The 14,262-nt window shown below is 39.6% G+C and overlaps 1 protein-coding gene and 1 pseudogene across 2 annotated transcripts in view; one reads left to right on the forward strand and one right to left on the reverse strand.

The window, feature by feature from the left end:
• Nucleotides 1-14,262, reverse strand: part of TMTC2 (transmembrane O-mannosyltransferase targeting cadherins 2) — a 448,793-nt gene that overhangs the window by 387,925 nt on the left and 46,606 nt on the right. The window lies entirely within an intron of this gene.
• LOC122892264 lies at nt 8,016-8,470 on the forward strand (annotated as a pseudogene).

Genomic DNA, 14,262 nt, shown 5'->3' on the forward strand with positions numbered 1-14,262 from the left:
CAGGCAGGGGAATGGGTTAAACGGGTGATGGGTGTGAAGGAGGGTACTCATTATGATGAGCACCGGGTATTGTTAAGTAAGTGATGAATCACTAAATTCTACACCTGAAACTAATATTCTACAGTATGTTAACTGATTTTAAATAAAAACTTAAAATTTTTTTAATTAAAAAAAAAGAGAAATCACAGGCTCTTAAGTCACACTTACCTTGGTGTAAATTCCAGCTTCACCACTTGACCTTGAAGAAGTTATTTAACTTCTTTTTAACAGTCTCCTCATTGAAGAATTTGGAATTTGTTCATTCATTATCTACTTATTTACTAAGCGTACATGTACCATGGTGGTGCCTGGTGCTATAACCCAGGATTTAACCCAGAAGAAGAAAACAAATAAACAAAGTCACTGCCCTCGTAGAGGTTACATGCTGGTAGGATAATACCTTAGAAGGTGGTGCTAGAGAACTAGAAAAAAATACTTATGAAGCCCTTTGTGAGGTGTCAGAAACAAGGATGCACTTGAAGACATGGGATTGATAATAGTTATTATTTCACAGGACTGATGCTAGCTATAATTATCTCACAGGACTGTTGGGTGAAATAAATGGGCTAATTCATATCAAGCACTTAGCCTTAGGTTAAAAAAAAAAACTCTATATATCAGCTCTTACTACAAAATAATTAACTTTATGATTATCTCTGATACAATCTCTATTCACTGGCAGTGGTAGGTGGGGAGAATGAAGAATGCCAAGATTTTTAAACTCCTTTAAGAAATGATAAACCCTGGGGGGCCTGGATGGCTCAGTCAGTTAAGTCTTGACTCTTCATTTCCAGTCAGGTCATAATCTCAGGGTTGTGACGTGTAATCCCCAGCCCCACAGTGGAGACCCTGCTTCAGATTCTTTCCCACTGCCCTTCCCCCCACTCACGTATGCATGCACGCGTGTTCTCTCTCAAATAAACAAATAAACCTAGGGGCAGAAAAAACAAGAAAGAAAGAAATGGTGAACCCAATGTTGTTTCCAGTCACCACTCAAAAACATATGTCAAGGTCCGTCTGGCTCCTTCATGTCAACCATACATGCTGGTTTCCAACATTTGCCTGCCTGATTGGTCAGCATTACACGAAGTACCTAACATCAGTCATTCTTTGTTTAAAATATGGGTTTAAACTTTGGAAAACAGTGTGGGGATTCCTTAAGAGATTAAAAATAGAGTTTCCCTATGACCCTGCAATTGTACTACTGCGTATTTACCCCAAAGATACAGATGTAGTGAAAAGAAGGGCCAGCTGTACCCCAATGTTCATAGCAGCAAAGGCCTGGTAGCCAAACTGAGCAAAGAACCAAGATGCCCTTCAATGGATGAATGGATAAAGAAGATGTGGTCCATATACACTATGGAGTATTATGCCTCCATCAGAAAGGATGAATACCCAACTTTCATATCAACACAGACAGGACTGAAGAGATTGTGCTGAGTGAAATAAATCAAGCAGAGAGAGTCAAGTATCATATGGTTTCACTTATTTGTGGAGCATAAGGAATAACATGGAGGACACTGGGAAATGGAGAGAGAAGTGAGTTGGGGGAAATTAGAGGGGCAGGTGAACCATGAGAGACTGTAGACTCTGAGGAATTAACTGAGGGTTTTGGAGGAGAGGGGAGTGGGAGGTTGAGTGAGCCTGGTGGTGGGTATTGTGGAGGACAGGATTTGCATGGAGCATGGGTGTGGTGCATAAACAATGAAATCTGGTACAGCGAAAAGAAATTTTAAAAAAATTTTTTAAAAATATGGGTTTAACTTTTAGGGCTCAGTGATAGACAACTTAGGAGGCACTTCACAATTTGAGCTAATGAAACGAATGATGAAAATGATGAGGAAAAAAAAAAAAAAAAACGAAGTGTACTTTGTGCCCTCACACACATCTGAATTGGCCCACTGTCCATTTTTCTGTGAGAACTATTCCCTTGTCCATCTTTAAAAACTACTTTAAAATAAATAGCTTCGATCTGTTATCACAATCTTAATCCAATTTCCTGAGGCACTAGACTTGCTTCTGCTTATACCTGCTCTGAAAGGCTGCGGGAGATCTAGAGAAACGGAGCCCACCTGGGACCAAGAGGCACAGAGACAGTGTGTTCTTTGTGCTGAGGCCTCAACTGCGGGAGTTCAGTCCCGGCACAAAGAAAGCATCAAGGCTACAAGGTAGAGCTGTAGCCACATTTTTAGACTCAAGTGTGAGAAGCCAAGCAGGTAGACTGAATAAGCCCAAAAAAAAAAAAAACGGTACGTCATCGGTCTCTCTCACTGGAATATAAACCAGGAAAGACCAGGATTTTGTTTTCTCGCTTTGTGGATACAAATGAATGGATAATAGTTTCTAAAGCTGAGCCAAGTCCAAGATGAAAGAGTTTGGCCGATCTTAATTGTTCCCAACGTTAGAAGAAACGATAATTATGTGACATGATGGAGGCATCGACTAAGGCTACAAGGGCAATGATATTGCACTGTAAATACATCCGAGCAGTATGTTGCATACCTTAAACGTACACAGTGTTGTATGTCATATAGATCTCAATTAAAAAAAAAAAAAAGTTTGTCACACTCAAGAGAAATGAGAGTGATTCCATGGTAACACGGGACCTCTGGGCAGGAAAGGAAGATACGAAAATAGAGAAGCTCACACTCCACCTCCTCCACAGCCAACACACTCCAGGCCAACACCACAGAGGCTCTACACGGAATTACTATAAAATAAGCAAAGAGTGGGATTCACTGGGGCATCCTATTCCTCAGATTCAAATAAAACAAGAAGCTATGCTTTTCATCTTATCACTTACCTACCTACAAAATAACACTTTGAAAAACAAAGTATGCTTAAGCACAAAATACGTGCCAGGCTTTTTTTTTTTTTTAAAGGGGGTCAAATAGCTCTATCAGTAAGGATGCTCAAAAGAAAGGGCTAGATGCGTCTGAAGTTAAAAAAAAAAAAATAACCTATTATAATAATATTGGAGACAACCACAGAATCCTTGTGAGAACTCAGCCATGGGTCAACTTAGAAGGGAGTAATATTCCACTGAAAGTATACGTTTGTGAACTTATACTGGTTCACAAACCAGTCACAGTATTCCATGCTTTAGAATCTTTAGATAAAGAATAATCATGCTCTCTTGAAAGTACCTTTCTTTTCCACTCATTTCCTTCCTGGCATTTGGCATTATCACAGAGAAACTGCCATGACTTAGCTTTACACTTTGGTTCCCATTTAAAGCTTAAGCTCCTTACGCACCACTGAGAGATACACGGAAACAACACTGAAGTCTGAATAAGGATCCAGGCTCCTGTCCCAGTTCTGCCGCTACCTCATGCCAGAACCCTTGACAAAAAGCTTAACTCTTCTGGACCTCTATTTTCTCATGTGTACAATTAGGGTATTAATGGTAAATCTAAAATTCTGTTAATGTTATTCAACTCTTTCGGGAGACAGGGGGAAGAAAGCAGGTCCTTAAACTAGAATTGATGAAGAAGGGTTTCTACCATCTCTTGGCATAGAAAAATGACCACCTTATCTATATGTGTGTATTCGTTTCCTATTGTTACAAAATAAATTACCCCGAATGTAGAGGTCTATAGCAAGACAACTTTATTAGCTCACAGTTCTGCAGGTCAGAAGTTCAGCATCACTCAGCTGGGCTCAGCTAGGTTCTCTGCTTAGAACATCATACAAAACCAAAATCAAGGTGATGGCTACTCTGCCTTCTTATCTGTAGGTTCTAGGCAAGAATTCACTTCCATGCTTAGTCTGGTTGTTGGACTACTCCTGTCTCCTTGCTACTTTGAGATTGAAATCACCATGATCTTGCTGGTTGTCAGCAGGAACTTCTAGAAAGTTCCTTCTTACATGGCCCCTTCCATCTTCAAACCAGCCATGGCATTGTAAGGAGAGTCCCTGTCAGGCTTGGAAGCTCTCTGACCTCCTCTTCAGCCACTGTCAAAGAAAACTCTGCTTTTAAAAGTCTGAACTTTTGGAGTCAGGCCCATTTACATAGTCTCCATATTTTAAGGTCTACTGATTTGGGACTTTAATTACATCCACAAAATCCCTTCACTATAACACTTGCATTCATGTTGGACTGAATAGCCAGGAGAGGGGAACCTAGGGGAGCCATCTTTAGAAGTCTGCCTATGACATGTGGTGACTGTTCATGTGCGCATGTGTGTCTCTCCCCTTCACAAAGCTGGAAGTCGTGGCCATTTTTATATCCCCATGACACATGCTGAAAAATGATGTGTCCCATAATATCTGTTCAACAAACTACCACCCATTAGACAAAAACACACATGGTGCCAAATACTATCAATTGAGCCTTAGAAACTCAAGATGAGATAGAAATTCAGTGTACCTACCTCAAAGCAACTATTTTAAATACTTTATTAGACAGATGGATAAAATGTTGATGATGTTGGTTGTTTCAACACAAATATGCTACATACAAATCAAGAGCTAAATAACGGAGCAAGTGAGAAAGAATTTTACAAATGCATGTAGAGTCCTTAGTTATTCCAAAACTCTAGTGTCCCATACCTTTTTCTAATAGCTACACAAGCTCTTTTTATCACTAGAAGAAACTTAAAGTACAAATGAAAAACCTCTATTTAAGAATCCTTAAATATATTCCATAACACTTTCAGTATATTCCATAACACAGTAAGACAGGCAAACACTGCTTTCTCCATAGCCAAGCCCAATAAGTATTACAATTTAGGATCAGCGCCTTGAATAAGGGCCGACAAGCAAACAGACTGCCCATGTAAAGGACAGGACAAAAGAAACCCATCATTCTGCCACAGTTCCTAATTCAGGAGGCTGAAGCATTTTGCAGTACTTCTTGAATTTAAAAGGGAGAAGGGAGGTTAAAAACTGTGTACTGTATTCCTAGATGCTCTGAATAAGCCACTGAGTTAATATCCACTCAAGTAATTTATTCCTTAGCAGCTATCTGCCTGCTCTGCATCTTCATAAAAACAACATGGTATTTTTTTCCAAAGCATAAATAATCCCATTCTTTTGCAGGCTGATGTGACATCTGCATAAAGATAATTAATTCCTATCTTCCGCTATTATCTATTTGTCCGCTACCAAAGGGTAAGTGGTGTTTTCTCTAGGCTCTTGTGTGCTAATGCACAATGTTTGGTGGTAATAAGCATTTTAAGCTACTGAAGAGCAGCTTCAAAAGAACATGAAATTAACTAAACATACATCACGACACTGTGCTATTTACAACTGGCTCCCATGGATAATGAAACTTCACTTAGGACACTCTATTTCTGTTCAGTCAACACATTTCAAATACTATTAAAGGGATCACTACCTGCAAAGGACCTCAGCTGATCTAATTTAACTTTATCCTGTAACATGGGGGAGTTACAGCATTCTCTGTGACAGTTGTCTTTTCACATACCACAAAAGGGTTTCTGCAACAACTGTTATCTGTCCATCTCCAGAACAGCCAGATAAGATTTAATCATCACGTGCTACACGGCATGAGCTGCTTTAATTTGGGGTTGCCTCCACTGTGCCTGAAGAATGAAAAAATTAAAGGGCACACGCATGAACAGAAGGCAAAATAAATCCCCGTTGTGTCTTTCAAGACGCTTGCTGGTGCCTTATTCTTCGTTTTTTTTTTTTCTTCCAGCAATACCACAAGATTCATATTCTGAGTATTTCTTCAATCCGAATCTGAGACAGTATCTTCTGTATGCTCTCTTTCACAACAAAAGGAAAGCCAACGAACATCAGGAATACCAGTACCCCCTCAAGCACGTATGAACTTCCCCTTCTAGAAAGTTCAATTATTAGTTTCATTAGCCTGAAACATGATTTTTTTCAGATATATAGTAGAGGGCACTTTCAGGGTTGGGTTTCAGGTGCAAAAACAGGTATCTGATCTGCCACTTGATACTTCTGTGGGTCCTGTTGGTGTCCCCGCCAACCTTCATTTGTCCCCTGCTCCAGCCACATTTCAGAGAAGGGTCACCATGTGGCACTTTTTGATGCAAGGAGATGTAAGTAAATTTGCCGATGGGAGTTCTGTAAAAGTTCATGTTGCCTCTATAAACAAAAACAATTGTAAAGACCTAGCAGGTGTGCCCCTTTCTTCGCTCTGCCTCCCCTACTCTCCTTGCTCAGAACATGGACCTGACTCTGCCCAAGGGTAGCAACCACTCTGCAAGAATGAGGAGACACGCCCCGAAGATCCAAGCCAAAAGTTGGGGAGGAAGCAGTAACAACCACCTTTGGCCATATTAGATTCATGAAGGATTCCACAAGGGAGGCAGAGAACCCCGCATTTTCTGCAACCTAGGAGGGGAAATATAAATGCTTAAGGGATACATGGATACTGAAAGAGTACTGGGATCCAAAGAAAGAGATACGTCCAGGCTCTCTCCTTAGAAAGACAAAACTACTCCCATCTCCATAATCACTTATCCCGATCATGTTAATAGCAGCCACAGGAAGAAATGAGAATGCCAAGGGCTCCATACAGAACTAAAGACCCCATCTCTCCTTCTACCCAATGTCTCACTTTCTCCCCCATACACTCACATGACCTCTTGAAGGAGAGCACATAGGAAGAAAAACCCAAGAGCCCCCTTTTTTTACCTAAAGATAAAATTTAATTCTGTTACACTGTTTCTTTTACTTGACTTTGTAGCGGTCCCTTCTCTACTCTCCTAGAAGCAGAGAAGGCCAGATCAGTTAACAGAGTAGTAAAAAGTTCCCATTTTCTCTGTACATCTGAGCCAAGATGAAGTAATTTAGCCAAGCATTGAAATTCGAAAGCAGCAATGCTACCCCTAAGAAAGCCCTCCTGAGAGAGAATACAAATAAACTTTTATATTTGAAAAGTATGTGTAACTGGATATTAAAAGAAGAGCTTTTAGTTCAGGCCTCAGATGACAAATATCAGATACACAGGAAGATGTAAACCAAAATGCAAATTTCCAAGGAAGCAGCACAGAAGTATTTGACCCTTTGCTGATTCAGTGGGTACAAAAGTGTCCGGTAACACACTGACTGAGGAGAACAGGAATGAGTCCTACCCCTTTCCCTTCAACAGAAAGGAACCTCAAGGGCACTTTGAAAGCTTATTATATTGTCCCAGTTTTGGAAGTCATAATTTACTAGTGTTCCCAACCTAAGAAATATCAGGTGGCCTGCTGCCACATGATAGAATACTTCACTTGGGAAGCATGGACAGTTTCCCTTCCTAAAAGGACATTGAAGGGGCACCTGGGTGGCTCTGTGGGTTAAGCCTCTGCCTTCGGCTCAGATCATGATCCCAGAGTCCTGGGATCAAGTCCCGCATAGGGCTCTCTGTTCAGCAGGGAGCCAGCTTCTCCCGACCCACCCCACCGCCTGCCTCTCTGCCTACTTGTGATCTCTGTCAAATAAAAAAATAAAATCTTAAAAAAAAAAAAAAAAAAAGAAGAAGAAGAAGTAGTCCACCAGGCAGGGTCCCCAGTAAAGAAATACTATGACATAGATCCCCAAAAAGCAAGGGCTGAAGGGGAAAATGTCAGACAGAGGGAAAAACAAAACTGTCCAGGGTGGGCTGTGGTCAGATGATCCCAGCAGGGAGGGCTCAGAGATTCAGAGACACACCCAAGACTCAAGAAAATGAGTCAGCTCTTGAGTATTCGCTGCATCCAAAGTGGGCAAAGCCAGTGTGAATCCCCAACCCAAAAATTGTCCTGTGGATACTTGATACTGTTCTTATATCTTAAAAGAGTCTATGATAGCAGCTAGTCAGTGGAGAAAAAATTAGCCAGGAAGAAATTAGTAGTTAGTAGAAGGACGCTCCAGGAAGCAGGAGTTTCTGTCTTGTTATTTACTATAATCTCCAGCCTAGAACTATGCCTGCTACACAGAAGGGGCTCAATGAATATTTGTCCAATGAGTGAAGGCCCATCATATCTACCCTTCCAGAAAGCAGATGCCCTCGTATAATGTCTACCAGAGACGAAGATGAACTTCTCCACTTCTTTTTTTGTCCGACGTCTTTGCGAGGCCACAGGGGTGGCCGCTGCTCTCCTAGCTTCACTCTTGCACCCAAGGATGACAAGGAGAAGAAAGATGCCTGAAAGTTGGCCAAAAAAGACAAAGACCTAGTGAACAAATGTGGTGGCAAGGCCAGAAAGAAATGCTCCAAAGGCAAAGTCCGGGTCAAGCTCGAAAACCTGGTTTGTCTTGTTTGACAAAGCGACATGTGACAAACTCTGAAAGGAAGCTCCCAACTCCAAGCTTCTAACTCCAGCCACTGTCTCAGAGACTAAAGATTCGAGGTTCCCCGGAAGTCCTCAGAAAAGAACTTATTAAACTGGTCTCAAAGCACAGAGCTCAAGTCACTGACAGCAGAAATGCTGAGGTTGGAGATGCCCCAGCTGCTGGGGAAGAGGAATGAACAGATCCCATGTAACTGCATATTTTGGTTAAAATATAGCTTTACTCAACCAAACAAACAAACAAACAAACTCTTTCCCAAATGAGACTATAATTGCTATTTAAAGGAATTATAAGGTTTTCTAATACCAGCGAACTTAGAAAAACTCTAGCAGGTTCTCTGACTTAGGAAAATATTTGATTTTGTATTTTGCTAGAATTTTCATTAAAAACAGGAGATAAATTTTCCCCTCTGAATACATTTTAAATGGATAGCAGGAAGCACAATTTAAATTTGCATTATGATTTCATCCTCTGAGTTGTACCTGTTCAATGCGCTCATTACCCAGAACATGGTTTACAAAGCAATTCACCATACATGTTCTATTTTATCTCTGTGACAATGAAAAGTACCTGTCATAGTTTGAGGAAGAGGACTCACCAAAGAGTCAGCAGCAATACCCATTGCATGAAACAGGCTTTGTAAAGCCATCTGTAGTTCTCTTTCCAATATTACTTTCCTTTAAAAAGGGTTCTCTGAGTCATTCTTCCTGAATTCCTATCTAGCACCTCATGTCCACATAAAGATAGATAACTCTGGACTCCTACCTTAATTATATCCCTGCTATTCCTAACAGATGGTCGTTTCATCCATATTCAATCCACTTAGCCTACCTGGCTTCCTGACCAACGACTATAACATTTGTCTCATTAGATCTTAGCATAAGATTAAGTTCAGCAAAAATAAATAGAAAATCAAGAATAACAGTGGCAAAAACAAGATGCGATTTCATTCCATTTGCATAACATATAGTCCTGTGCCAGAAATGACAGGACCCTGACAGTACAGGGCCCAGACAGATTCCTATCTTGTTGTGGCATCTGCTTTGGGGCCATCTTGGTCCCCCCATCATATCTATCTTCCAGCCAGCAGGAAAGAGGAAAGAAAATGACACCTATTAAATTACACACATCTCTTGTACTTATATCCACTGGCCAAAACCAAATCATATGGTCACATCTACTCACAAAGGGGCAAGGAAATCTGAGCTCTTATATGGCAGAAATACGTCTCATTCAACTTCTAGTATTCAACACATATCTGGCACTGTTAAGACACTGGGCCACTATGATTCTTATAATCACTGCCATAGTCACCCACAGGACAAGCATTTACCAAGTTTTATTTATTTATTTGACAGAGATAACAAGTAGGCAGAGAAGCAGGCAAGGGGTGGGGTGGGGGGGGAGAAGCAGGCTCCCCGCTGAGCAGAGAGCCGGATTCGGGGGCTGGATCCCAGGACCCTGAGATCATGACCTGAGCCGAAGGCTGAGGTTTAACCTACTGAGCCACCCAGGCACCCCTCTACGTATCATTTTTAACGGAATAGAAGAGTGATGAAGAAAAATTTTACTAATTTTTTTTCATCACTGATCAAAACAGTTACAGGTGGCATTAAAAGAACTAACATCAATAAGTGGTTCTTCTTTCCCCTAATAGCCTCAAAATGTTTAAATATTTGGTGGTAAATGATCTGGAATTCTCACTTGGTATGAATGAGCACATTTTCAACTATTGCGTTTTTCTACTAGGCCAACATACAATTTATCCCAAGTGACTCAGAGGAAAATGCTCCCTATTCCTAAATAAAACTCCTCTTAGAGCATTAAAGCTTGAAAAACACTATAAAACTAAAAGGAACACAAGATGCAACCTGTTGTTTCTGTCTATTTAAGAAGAAAAACAAGTAACTATTAACAATTCTGTGCATTCATCTGGAATGTAAAATGTCTGTCACTCAGCAAGTGATCACAAAATTTAAAAGGCAACAGATCACCCTTCTTATTCAAAATCAAAAAAAAAATATTTTTCTAAACTAATAGAAAGGTAGGAAGAGAATTCTGATAAAATAGCTTAAAGAGTAAGATAAAAATAAATTCCCCCATGGCATCTACTCTAACAACTCTGCATTGGTAAAGGTGTACTTTCATGAATAATGAAGCCATTTTCATCTGTTTACTAAATATAATACAGTTTTGTCCCTTGGGATGCTATTTTAAGGGAACATAGTAATTTCTGCCATTTGTCCTTTACAAACTTGTAAAATGAAGACAAAGGGAAAAATATCTAATCATACAAGATCAAATGATTTATACTAGTTTGTTTAACCTGGAACTATTAGAAATTTCTAAGAAAGACAAAAATAAAAATACCACAGTAACTCAATGACTCCTAGCAAATTGCTATTGGCAAAGCTGAGAAAGTATTTAAAGCTTGCTTTGCACACCAACAGACTCTCTTCCCTTCTCCCAACCTATATTTATTATTCTACCCCATTGTCTAAGATGCTTTCTGTTGAATGTGATCCTTTCAAAAACATCAGGCAAATATCTCCCATTGGGCACTGGTATTTAGACATTAGAAAGGTAAAAAAATTCCTTTTAAAAGCACACAAAAAAGCTCAATAGGTTGTTTCTGGCTTACTACAATAGGTTGTTTCTGGTGAAGCTTGAGCATCACGGAATTAAATCAGCCCCAGATTTCTTTACAAACAATCAAATCTGTAGTTGGAAAATTCCCTGCTTTTTTAATCTTTCACTTCTCATTCTCCATTTATATTTCTGAATATTTGCCATATGGATACCAACAAAACTAAGAAATAAGCCTGTAATGTTGCTTGCGGTGGTATCTACTTCCTGCTCCTTACCCAGGGTAGACAGAACTGCTTGCCATTTTAAATTAATAGATTAATAATGTGGCTATTTTTAAAAGTTCCCTACAGAGTAGTTGCTTTAAAGCAGCAAATAGAACTGTCTAGTTTCACAATGTGGATGCTTTGGATATAGGTTTAAATGCATTTCTAAACAGTGCTGCGCATAACAATTTTAATTATTAACATTATTCTCCTACCAGTGTCAATTTCACACCTGACATTAAAACACACAAACAAAAAAACGCATGTTAAGACTGCTCAGTTGAGGGTACCCAGGTGGCTCAGTCAGTTAAGCATCCAACTCTTGGTTTTGGCTCAGGTCATGGTCTCAGGATTGTGAAATCACAATACTCATCAGGCTCCATGCTGAGCAGGAAGTCTACTTAAGATTTTCTCTCTCCCTCTGCCCCTCCCCCAACTATCTCTCTTGCTATTTAAAAAAATAAAAATAAAAAAAAGATGGTTCAGTTGAAAATATATAGGAAGAAACCTGGCTAAATTAGTATTATATTGACTGTTATTTAAATTTACCATTACATCAATGTGACATGAGTTTCTCAAAAGGATAGAGATTAAACAGTATCACAATTTTACAATTCCAGTCAAAATTCTATTAAGGAAATCACTCGTGGCATTGTCATTTGATGCTTATAACCATTCAGAACAATTTTTTTAAAAGATTTTATTTATTTATTCAACAGAGTGAGAAAGATCACAAGTAGGCAGATAGGCAGGCAGAGAGAGAGAGAGGAAGGGAAACAGGCTCCCCGCTGAGCAGAGAGTCAGACACGGGGCTCGATCCCAGGACCCTGAAACCACGACCTGAGCCAAAGGCAGAGGCTTAACCCACTGAGCCACCCAGGCACCCCTCAGAACAATTTTTAAATGTAAGTATCAGATTTCCCTCAGATTAATTAATATTATGTCCCGTGATGGACATTTTATTTTATGGTCATAAATTCCAACTGATTTTTAGTTGCTTATATTTTATATGGTTTAAGAATATCTGAAGTCACGGGTATATCACTGTATAAGTATGGGTATTTGTTCATTCGTAAGGGAAAAGGGATATTAATAAATTTTTCTACACATCATAAAAGCTGTGTAACTGCAACTTCACTAAATCAAAGACTTCATTTTATCTTCTATTAGTCAGAAGCAATGTTTTCCTTTTCCAACTATCTATTCTTAGGTTAACTGTACTGTTTGGAATACATTCACAACAATAAGTGGCATCTTGGTTTGCATTTCTCAGAAACGTTAAAATGCTAGCAATAATACAGCAATCATAGGACTAAATACCCATCATGGGAATAATGCCCAGATCATAGAAAATGTTAGCCTTTTCTGACAAGGCTATGGAAGGAGAACACAATGGAGTAGAGATTTTCAATAAAATGTCACTCTGATATTATGTGGCAGTTGCCCTAACCACTTGCATTACTGGAAAGCACCCATAACAGCGTGCAACAGCTGAAAAGAACGACGATTACAAAGCCACTGAAATCAGAGAGGAATTACACAGAAAAGTCTAAACTGACAGATCTGTTATTACACGAACACTCTAATAGGACTTTATTGAGACTCAAAGATGTTTAAAGCAACTCCAAAATTAAAAAAAGTATTCTATAATTTACACACAGGACATATTTTTTTTTAAATAAGCTAATCATCTGGACAATTATTGATCACTATTTTAATAAGTGAGGAAATGGAAGAACTACTGAGAAGAATGCCAGGACTCTAACCTAAAATAATATTTAAATGTAGTCGAAATCATCTTCAAAGCGAAGTTTAACTTTGATTACATTTTGCGTATCATTTATTTAACTTCTATGCTCTGTAGCTGACTTCCAATGTCCCAAAAGAGAAAGGAAAAGCCTTATACCAGGTGAACAGGGTTAGGGTATGGTAAGAAAGGCTTTCACCTTGAGCATGAAAATTAAAACTCAGGTATCCAGATAATGAAATTAACACAATACTTTTTTAAAAAATCAAAGTTAATACAAAATAATAATGTTTAAATAAAGACAGAATCAGTATTATTGACTCTTACCTCAGACATGACCCCACGTACAATATGACTCAGCACAAGCAGTGCAGCCTTGATACCGATACTTGGCTTATTATGGATTTTTTTGCATTAATTTTATTTTTAAAACATTACCTAACATATCATTTATCTTATTGCTGAGTTTTGAGCACTACCCTTCCCTAACCCCTAAAATTTTGTCCTCAAGCTAAGTATCTCCCTCACTTACCCTTATCTCAGCCTCCTATTTAGGAGTCAGTAAACACCCATTGAATGAGAGACAGAATGTGTAAATTAACCTCTGTCAATACTCCCTTCCCACCTGCAACTCACCTCAGACTCTTTCCCATACACTCCTCTTGATAGGGCCATGGACGAGCACCCCTCTTTGTCAGGTACTTTACTTATAGGACCTCTAATTCTCACAAGAACCCTTCAAAGTAAATGTTAAGTCCCCTCCATTTTAGGACTGGGAAATCAGTCTCTGGCAGTGCACTGACTGGCTCCGAACACAGGCCGTCAGTAAATACTGGTTGGACAGTAATGACAAATCCAGTAAGTGGAGACTTGGGACTTTAACCCAAGTGTATTTTATGTCCCTCCAGCTCAGTGATCACCCCCTCCAACTACCCATTTTTAAACCTCACTTCTGTTTCCAGTAACAACTATAGTGGGCAGGATTCTAAGACGACCCCTATGATGGCCACTCCCTGGTGTGACTCCTGTGATTATGGCAAAGGAGTGATTATATGGTAAACCTAATCTAATCACATGAGACCTTCAACAGCAGGCAGTTTTTTCCAGCTGATGATAGAAAGGGATGTCGGAGAGATTCAAAGGTTGTGAGCCAACACTGCTGGCTTTGAAGATGGAAGGACCCTCCTGAGAAGGAAAGTGAGTGACTTCTGGAAACAGAGTGACCACTAGCTGACAGTGAGAAAACAGGAGCCTCGGACCTACAACGGCAAGGAACTGGGTTCAGCCAGCAACCTGAATGAGCCTAGAAACACATCTTTCCCAAAGCCTCTGGAGAAAAGCCCAGTTGATGCCTAGACTTGATCCTTGTTA

This window comes from Neovison vison, chromosome 12, assembly GCF_020171115.1.
Source record: "Neovison vison isolate M4711 chromosome 12, ASM_NN_V1, whole genome shotgun sequence".
Lineage (NCBI taxonomy): Eukaryota > Metazoa > Chordata > Mammalia > Carnivora > Mustelidae > Neogale > Neogale vison.